At 39.0% G+C, this 9,549-nt stretch overlaps 1 long non-coding RNA gene across 1 annotated transcript; it reads left to right on the forward strand.

Moving 5' to 3' along the window:
• The first annotated feature begins 400 nt into the window (after window positions 1–400).
• Window positions 401–7,857, forward strand: LOC135198113 (uncharacterized). The gene is made up of 3 exons (XR_010310730.1): window positions 401–529; window positions 648–879; window positions 7,838–7,857. It is a non-coding gene; the product is annotated as an uncharacterized LOC135198113 (long non-coding RNA).
• The last annotated feature ends 1,692 nt before the right edge of the window (window positions 7,858–9,549 follow it).

The raw sequence follows: 9,549 nt of genomic DNA on the forward strand, positions 1-9,549 counted from the left end.
GGGATGTGTTCCAGAACCCCCTTGCAAATAGCTCAAATTTGCAAATCCTTAAAAAGGCCCATTAAAAATTAAAAATGCGTAGAACTGCCTATTTTGATAGTTTAAACACAGGAAAAACCTCTAAAAATGCTCATACCTGAGTATATTGATAATTTTATCACAAAAAGTGCATTTAGTCATGAAATTGATATACAATTCATTCAGTATTTGTCAGTGAAAAAACCACAAATAGGTAGATTTTCCATGAATAATTGGTCTTGAGAACACAAAAATGAGATTCACTGTATAATATAATTCAAAATTCCACGAGTCTTGATAACAGGTTTTGGAGAATTTATTCATTTCAGTTAGTATAAAATTTTATTTTTCTTCCAGGTTACCATAAAACAGATTGTGCAACTCACCTCTCTCGTGTACCTGATGTTTATGAAACAGTTGATGTGGCTCCAACACCCTTAGCAGATTCCCTTTTGAAGCTCTTGCTGAAGCCCATCCATTTTGCTTCCTTAACAGCAAATTCAACGTTGATGTAAGTTGTTTTCCTCATAGTGAGATATATTTGCAAGGTACCATAAGAAGATACATTTGTTTATGTATTACATGCAATGTTTAATATATTGAAATGAAACATGTTATATTGATTGCAGGTCATGTGTTATTGAGGGATTCTGTCGAGAGGTGTTTGGGAAAGCGCACATACTCAAATCCGTAATTTTGTCATACCCTGCGTGGCAAATGAATCCAGTGTGATGATACCTGTCGACCGAATCTTTGCATTTCTTGGAAATCCTAATAATTCTCTGATACAAAATTTCCTAAAAGTTTCTCCAGCTCCGTCACTCTTATATTCACTTCTCATGATTGTTCATACTAATGTTGGTAAGTGTTTTTAACAATTTTATGTAGATCTTTTTACAGTATGGTCCTGAATCTTGGATTTCTAGTTTTATAATTTTTCGTAATCAGTAACAAACAATTTATTGTAAGGAAAAGTGGATTGTGTACTTGTCTTTCCAAATTCTTAGCATTATGAAATTTGTGGCTGTATTGCTCTGCTATGATTATTAATTGCTGATATGTTCTTGGTAAACTGTAAGTTGTAAACTTATTTTTAATTGGTGATATGTCTTTTTGTTACATCACCATAGAATAACCATTGATAATTTGCCCCAAACCCAAATGCATGTGCTTGAAATTAGTATGTTGCTGTGGCAGGATCACAAGCTAAAAAAAACAAGTAGCAAATCCCCCCCACATAAACCTAATCAATCCAGCTGCCAAACACTCTCTCTCTCTCTCTCTCTCCACACACACACACACACACACACACACACACACACACAAACACACACACACGACATCACACACATTGTCAAATGGAACACCATAACTCCATATTTCCTCCCCCGTTACATTTGACAACGTCTCCTTACACTCACAACACCCACACTAAATAGCCTTCCACAACACCCACGGATGCTCGGGACGCAGGCCCCTGGATCTTGTTTGAGGGCCCTCATACACCCACTCAGTTACACCACCATCAATTTCTCTCAGACCACTTCCAGTCAGACTGGCATTACCATCTCCCTCACTACCATCCCCCCAAATCCCATTCACTATCTCATCTATCCCTTTTTAACTCTTGTCCGAATATCTCTCGTAACTCTGCCACCAAATCACTTACCTCATTTACACTCCTGCCAAACTCCCGAAGAGACTCATTCATACTGCCAACTACATCCCTACCACCTGATTCCCTTCCTGGTGAAACTTCACTAAACCCTGACATTCAAACCCACACACACTTTATAGTCATTCCTCCCCTCAAAGTCGTCTGTATCACATGCCTTATCCACCATTTTTACCATAACACTAACCCCTCTATCATGCAGCTCACGTTTTTCCCTTTCATTCCCTTTCCTAACCTTCTGCTTTCTTCCATACTCAACCAACACTAACTGCCGATCTCCCAGACCCATTTGCTCACTGACACTCGGCTCACATTTATTCACCGCCAACCACTCACTCATCACATTCTCCCTAACATATTGTCGCATACTAGAGGACCCACCCAACTGAATCCCCTTTTCACCTAGTTTCCCGAATTCCCAGCCTGACTCATCCTCTTTCGCCTACACACACTCGCCATGTGACCTTCCATTCCACATTCAACCCATTTCGCACACTGCTATTTTTTACATCCTAGCATAATGCCCGTTCTTCCCGCAGTTGCCGCAAACCATGTTCATATGGGTACCCAACATCCACTAGCTATGTGCCCTGCCTGTCCACACCTATAACATTTAATATCCTTATCTTTCTTAAACTCGCTCACTAAAGATCCTGTTTGCCCACACCCAAAGCAGGCTCCTAATGCCCATCAACATTCATTCTTCCTGTGTCCTGGCCTACCACATCTATAACACTGCTGCTTTCGCTCACAACTAACTGACCCTACTCATCCAACACTCACACTCCTATCTCTTTTAGGGCTAACTACACTCATGTAACTTACCCCTAATGCTCTATCTACCACTCGCTCTGCCATTCGCTTTGGCCCTTCCAAAAACTGCCTCCCTATAGCTCCTAAAACTCTGGTACAACCTCAGCTACTTCAGTCCTAACACTAACACTTCTACTCTCTTTCATACACCTATCTAACTCCATAATTCTTCTACTATATCTAAATATCCTTCCAGGTCAACCTTAAATTTGTCCATCGCGTTTTCTCCTTACGTTTTAGATTTATAAACTCGTACACGCTCTCTGGTACAGTCACCAACAACTTTCGCACTAACTCCTTACACTCATTTATCCCTTCGTCTCCAAACTTTTTCCTGGGCTAATGTTTCTAACCTGCACACATCATCGACAACAACTCACCAACATTCATTCTTGCCTCCTCAAAATCTTGCATTCTCCTATATCTAACGCTACTCTTTATCCTCTTTGCCTGTTCTACAATCCTAGCTTTCACACACTCATACGGCACATTTCCCTACACTCATCATTACCCCATACATTCTCAACAAAAATCACGTCCCAAAAAGCTACCTAACTCTCTTGCCCAGACTCTCTTGTTATCCCCATACTTTGCCTCACAATACCTCTCATATTCCTTAAAAAAAGTCCCCTATGTCCCTACTACCATAGTATTCCTCGTATTGTGCACATCGGGGTGGGACCTCTCTTATATACTCAGCCTCTTTCTTACTTCCTGCTCACTCTCACTCTCACTTTCGCTACTTCCATTCTGACCCTTTTTTCCATCTTCTGAATACAGCGAATCCACTTCCTACTCACATCCATAATTTTAACTATGCTCTTCTTACCCTTCTTCTTTCTTCCTACCTGTTTCCACTCACTGCTATCTAAATCACTCTCAACCCTTTCCCCAATGTATTCAGTCTAGTATCATCCTGTCATCACCCTTACTAACCTCTTTCCTTAGTTTTCTTCTTTTCCTCAGCCCCCTTCTTATTCTTTAGGTTTATCCTTATCCTGTGTCTTCCCCTTCTTTCCCTTACCTATCACAACCAAATCACCCTCGTCTCTTGTACTCTCATCCACTTGGTCTTTCACGTTCTTTACCACTCCTGGTCCATCACAAGACCCAGTAGGCCTACCTCTTACAGCTCCCTCTCCTATGAATCCCTTTTCTAATTTCCTGCATCATCTCTTGCACTGCATTCATCATTACCCCGAATTTTTCGTCCATTTTTTCTCAACCATTTCTCTCTTCCACTCCTTTCACCTCTTCTTTCATTTCCACTTTCAAAACTCCTTAGCATTGCTCTCATTTCCTCTAACTCGCTCTTCGACTCCTCAGACTTTACCCTCAACCTCTCATTCTCCACTTCCGACCTTTCCTTAGCTTCCCTCGCCAACCTCAGCTCCTCCTTCAGCCTCTCTATCTCCTTCAACCCATCCTCCTCACTTTCTTCCCAACAATCACATAACTCAATACCCCAATCGTCTTGCAGCTGCCGCACCAACAGTCCCTGTTCGGGCGCCAAAAAATAATGTGGCGGGATCACAAGCTAAAAAAAACAAGTGGCAAATCCCCCCCACATAAACCTAATCAATTCAGCTGCCACTCTCTCTCTCTCTCTCTCTCTCTCTCTCTCTCTCTCTCTCTCTCTCTCTCTCTCTCTCTCTCTCTCTCTCTCTCTCTCTCTCTCACACACACACACACACAGACGTTGTCAAATGGAACACCATAACTCCTCCATATTGCTAAAACCAGGTGGAGAGCCAATCATTGATAAGTTTACATGAAAATACTTATGAAAACCTTATGTCGAAAGGTAGGACCAGGAGAATCAGAAAAGAGCTTAACAATGATAGGATACAAAAAAAGAGAGTGTGAGGCATTGGAGGGAAGCGGGATGCCATGTAGTGAGACAATAGGCCTTCCAAGGTTGATACCCATGATAAGCCCTAGCGAAACCCATATACTCTCCATCCTCTGCACATCTGAAAATGTAAAAGAAAAGACAAAGGTGGCGATGACCCCCCCCCCCCCCCCCCCCTCCAAGGGAAAGAATAAGCAAAATTTGGCAAAAAATCACCCAAAACTCCCCCTGATTGCATCCAACCCAACAAATTATTGGGTGAACAATAATTGGTATGGAAGTTAAAAAATACAGAAGGAGAAACATAGAATAGGCCTCTCTAGAGAGGGACAGTATCACGAGGAGGCATAACAAAGGAGACAAATCACCCTCCAAGATGAAGTCATCTCCCTCCTCTTTTGCTGACCCTTCTCATAAAATCTCTTCCGTTGTTCCACCAACCAAAAAAACGATAAACAGAACATGGATTGCTAATAGTACACTATGTTCTCTCTGCACTACTACATGTTGGATGAGAATCCTTATACACTGAAGTTAAGAATTGGGGAGAAGGAAGCTGTGGATTCTTGGACACTTCCTTCATTTCTTACCAGATCCCTAAGAAACCTTTGCAGAGGGAATAAAGGTATCCAACCACACAGTACAATCAAACAGCAAAAGACACACTGAAAGCCAGAAAGAAAGAAAATGGGCAAATTAAACCGGCTTTAAAGAGGAATAAAGCTGCGTCCTCTCTTAATGGTGGTAATAGAGTAACTGGTTGGTCACGAGAAGACTTATCCTAATGTTAAGACCTCAGGTTTGTTAGTTATGGTAATACAAATTGATTAAGAAATTTATTATGTTTCTTGCATAATCTGTGAAAAAGTTGGAGGTGATGGAGGAAATGTGGAGAAAAATTCTTAAAAGTGATATTGTCTGCATTATTGATACAGACCTCATTCAACAACCCAATAATGGTCTTATAGTTGCTGTCCACATAAAGAAAACCTATAAAATTGTAACTGATTTCTGGCCTTATTTCAAAAATTCCTCCAGAACGCCTTCCTGTTTTGTTGTGGATAGTATCAAGAAACTGAACCAAGTTCATCATATGCCACTGGCAGTAAGCCTTGAATGCAGAAATGCTCTGTCCTAGACTAGAGAAGAGATGCTGTTAGCAAAAAACACAACAGCAGTAATATTCTCAAACTAATTATTCAGCATGGTGTGGTGGGAGGGAACATATCTGTGAAGAGGAGGTGATCTTTTTAAAAGATCCCTCCCTAATTTTCTTGTTTAGTTGGATACTGATCTTACTTTTTTATCCTTAATCTTGATGAATACCAGGGTTATGCATCTTGGTGATCCTCTTCTCAGCAAAAGAGGATACAAACTGACAAATTTAAGAACAGCATTTGCATTGTGAATGGCTTGTGATATAGTCAAGAGGGATGGAGGGATCAAGGGTCTTTATTAGCATCTTTGTTTCATTACAGTGTTCAGCTTCATTTTAAGAGCCAGAATCTTTAGTACTTTCTCTGCAACAGCTCCACGTATCTTAATATTCACAGCACTGTAAGCACTTAAACCAAATCATTAGTATGTATTTCTGTTCCCATGAAAATTATATATTTTTATAGTAAAATAAGGTTTCACATACAATTACCAAATTATTACAAAACTGTAAGCTTTCTTACCTAGCAGTCGAAAATTCAAATTCATGGCAGTGGCGGCGCTGCCACCATATGTGTAGGTGATATAGGTTCTGCCCACTTCGGGAATAACACATACTGCTGAGCTAACTATTGTCAATTTGTTGAGCCGCAACATCCATCTGTGGGGAGGAGGGAGGGCTCTGATTATGTTAATTGTTGGTAATTATAGTGAAACCTTTATTTCCTTTTTTATTATGAAAATATCATTTTCATGGGAACAGGAATACACAAGCCATTCACAATGGACTCTAAAATGGCGATGGTGTTAGGATCAGAAGCATGGGCTACCTGGACTGGAGTGATTGGCAATGAAGTAGGAGGACTATCAGTAGAGAAATGTTGGGTAATAGAGAGGGAGAAAGAGAAGGCTTCTTCACCTCTAAGGGTAAAGGGAGTTGTCTCAACACTAGACTTACTACCTGCTCTAAGAGCAGCTTTCCTCTTTCCATCTTTCTTCATCTTATCTAAATGATCCTTAAAGGTCTTCCATCCCTGCTCATCTAAATCCTTGCACTCAACACAAGTTAAGTCTTTACTACAGCATTGTCTCCTACACTTAACGCACTTGGAGTGCGGATCGTAACAAAGCTTAGCCATCCTAGTCTTGCAGCCCATCTTGCAAAACCTAACAGAAGACGAACTAGAGTCCGACATTCTAAGCTAACTCTTCTAGCTAAATGAAAAGCTAATGAAGCAGCTAAACCGGAAAAACAACCAATAAATTTTTACTTCACCAAAAACGATACAAAATCCATGATGGCAATGAAAGTTGACTGCATAGAAAACCACCGATGTAACTCCGTGGCCAGCAGAAAAACGAATTGACAATAGTTCGCTTCAGTAGTACCTGGTATTCCCATAAAAGTGGGCGGGACCTAAATCACCTACATGTATGATGGCAGCACCGCCGCTGCCAGAAAATTTGAATTTTTAACTGCCAGGTAAGAAAGCTTACAGTTTTGTAATTGTTTGGTAAGTCACTTATGTGAAAAGTTATAGTGCAGTTATTCCAAAATTTCATGAAGGCTGACAACACATTTTGGTTATTCAGAAATTCCTTGGAATTGGCTCATCAAGGTAATGAAAGAAATAAAGAGTTCAGCAGGATATCCTCACTGACTGCTAAATTCCAGCTGATGCACAACATACAGTCAAATGAGAAGGCAGCACAGAAGTTGTGTAAAAAATATTCTGTACCTTGCCCAGTGTTTCTCCTGGCCTCACAGTACTGTTTACTTGACCTTCATTTTTAAAGTGTGATTCTTTGAGATTGTTATGGGTGTATTTTTTGATGTAATGAAAATTGTTTAATCTTGTGAAATAAGTATCAGAAGGGTAAAAATAAGTAAATTAAATAGTTGTATTGGCAGTGATGATTGTATTTTGAATTCCTGTGGTTTGTGGGTTCTCTCTTCATTGTACCATAGCAGAAGTGAAATTACCATACATTGCCATAACATTTGAGTGGGGATGATGGGTCATTCAATAAGTCCATGACCTAGCTGTATAAATCTTGTTTTACAAGTTCACCTTGTCTTTTCCAAGTTATCAGAAGGTCTGGTCTCTGAAAGTGTCAGGCCGGATAGAGCATGGTCAGCCAAATATTTGCCAGTTAATAGCTACAATGCCATAGTGGGTTTAGTTTTGTCTTGCCTCTTTGAGGTAACAAAAAATAAAAAGCTGTATATTGTAAGGCATCATTGTGATTTTTTATTGAAACCAAATTTCAAAAAAGATTTTATATAAATTTTAATTAATCAATATAATATATCTTGTTTACAGAATTTCCCAATGCAAATGCCTGTGTAATTACTTGCGAACTGTGAGCGAGTTGTTTGGGTGAACAACTGGTTATCTGGTTAATGAAGTTAATGAAGTTGACTCTGATGATGAAGATGCAATGGAATCTTCAATCCCAGTTGACCCGAGTTTTAAGAAAGGTAAACAGCTTTTCTCTCTACCTCTGAAATTCATTGTCACTATAGTTGTTACTTTTCAGATTTTCTTCAGTGTGATTTCATTATATTCGTTAGGAAAGTAAAGGTCTTCATTTTTATCTATTTATATTCAGTTCAAACTTGAGAATGGTTATGATGTTAGTGTGAATGGTATTCAAGTGATATATACACAAACTTTTTTTTTTACCAGATATGTACTGTGGTACCTCTTTTGATGAATGTTTTTTATGTTGAACATTTGTTTTTTTGTTTTGACAAATTTTCAAAGAAATTTTTTGGTTGTTTGTCGAACAAATACTCATACTTTGCCCTGAACGCTTGTCTTGTTTATACTTGTACTATCACGTCCTGTGGAGAATAACTGTATTAAAATTTTTTTTCCTTTACAATATATTGTTTAATGATAACCATATTCAACAAAATTAATAAAAGAATAAAGCATTTGTCACAATAAAATTTAAGATAAAAGATGAGCAAGATCATGTCACTGCAGTGACACTCAGCTGACTTGAGATGGAGGGAGTGTTTATAATGTTGAGGAGAGAAGGAGAAGAGAGAGTAAAAAACATTACTCTGTACGTAAAAGCAGTAACAATCACATAAAACTAAAAGAAGTGAATTTCACTCTAAATTTAACATGATACAATATAAAAACAATCAAATACAATACATTAACAATAAACAATCAAAAGAGAGTCTTACTTGAGTGAGTGTTTGGGACTGGGGTGAGAGAGACAGTAGAGAGGAGAGGGAGGGAATGTTTGTGGGTTATTGGGTGAAAAGATGGGGCCCTTCCACTTCCCAGTTTCCACTGACTTCTTAGCTGGGCTTGGGTGAGTTTTGTCTTTCACTACGTTTCGCAGTTTGCTTTCGCTTACTACACTCGATTCGCTGGAATTCTTGTTGTTACAGTAAAATACCTCTTGAGTGACACTTCCTTGTTACGATTTTTTGGTACAGTAAAAGTAACGCATCCTCATGTCATGAAACACACTGGTGATGCGTTCAGCTTCTGCATGCCTTGGACTGTTTGTTTGATGACTTCCTTGTGAAAAGTTGTGATCTCTCTATCCTTTTCTTACTTGCATTCTTTACTTGTTACTTATTTATTTGCAAAATCCTCATGGATTATCTTTTATTTAAATTCGGCCTTTTGCCAACAGTAAGTAGATGAGTTGTGGTATAATTAATCTCCTTGCACTCAAGGTCCAAGTGCAAACATGTTGACAGTCATACACACGTGAGGAATTGTTTTCACATTTACTTGATGCTGATTACTCTCTTTCCCTCTAACATACTTGCACACAGACACACAATCGGACACACACACTATCTATTCCTTTTATTATCCTTGCAAAATGAATAAAATTGATTTTGTTATTAGCATTTGCTTACTGCAACCATTTTGGTTTCCTCAAGTGGATCCTGTCTCTCCTCCTTCAATACCGCTGGCCTCTCGCCATTTTGTAAATAGAATTTTTAGCTCCAACACAGAAACAAAATTTTTCTAATTATTTTACTTTGTATAACGTTGTA

This window comes from Macrobrachium nipponense, chromosome 21, assembly GCF_015104395.2.
Source record: "Macrobrachium nipponense isolate FS-2020 chromosome 21, ASM1510439v2, whole genome shotgun sequence".
Classification (NCBI taxonomy): domain Eukaryota; kingdom Metazoa; phylum Arthropoda; class Malacostraca; order Decapoda; family Palaemonidae; genus Macrobrachium; species Macrobrachium nipponense.